Consider the following 767-nt stretch of genomic DNA (forward strand, 5'->3'; position numbering starts at 1 on the left):
AACAGCCTCAGTTTTACTCTGAGACTGTTCAGGAGCTAAATGTTGATGTTTGGTGACGGAGGTGCATGTGTCAGTGGACGAGGAAACTGCTTTTGCTTTTCCAGTAGAAGTTTTAGTTTGCTGTTGTAAGGAGACACTACCACCATTGCTCTCTACATTATCAAACTGTTGAATGGATTTCCCACTTTTGTCTGTACCTTTGGCCTTTGGCCTTGGTGGAGGCTGAGGAGGATGTGGTGGGTCTAGATATCCTGGGACACATGCGGAAGATGCCCTGGGTACTTCAGGTCCGCACTGATATGACTCACAAGCCCCAATCCTGTGGTCTGTGACACAGTCTCTCTTTACCTCCCTTCTCTGTGCGTCTTTCACCTGTGAATGCTCATCTGTGGCTGTGGTCTTCCTCTCTTTTTCAGTTTGTGAACCACTCTTAACAGGATCTGTCTTCTCCAAGCATTTGTCCGGCTTCGTTTTTGTGTTGAGCGTGGTCAATGCTTCTGTTTTCTCATCAAGTTCTTCCTCTATATTCAATAGGACCAAATCATCATGAGTGCAGTCTTTATCATCAGGGGATTTATTATTTATATCATTTGGCTTGGAATTGGCATGGATTGATTCAATACTCAAGAGGGCTGGTTCTTTGCCTTGAATGTCAGTTTTGAGCTCACAAACCGCAGTCTTTCCCGCCTCATTCTCTGTCATAGCTTTGACAGCTTCAGTTCGTTCAGGCTTCTTTGGGGGACACACGATGCCTGCATGTTCAGCCA

This window comes from Coregonus clupeaformis, chromosome 15 (genome assembly GCF_020615455.1).
Source record: "Coregonus clupeaformis isolate EN_2021a chromosome 15, ASM2061545v1, whole genome shotgun sequence".
Lineage (NCBI taxonomy): Eukaryota > Metazoa > Chordata > Actinopteri > Salmoniformes > Salmonidae > Coregonus > Coregonus clupeaformis.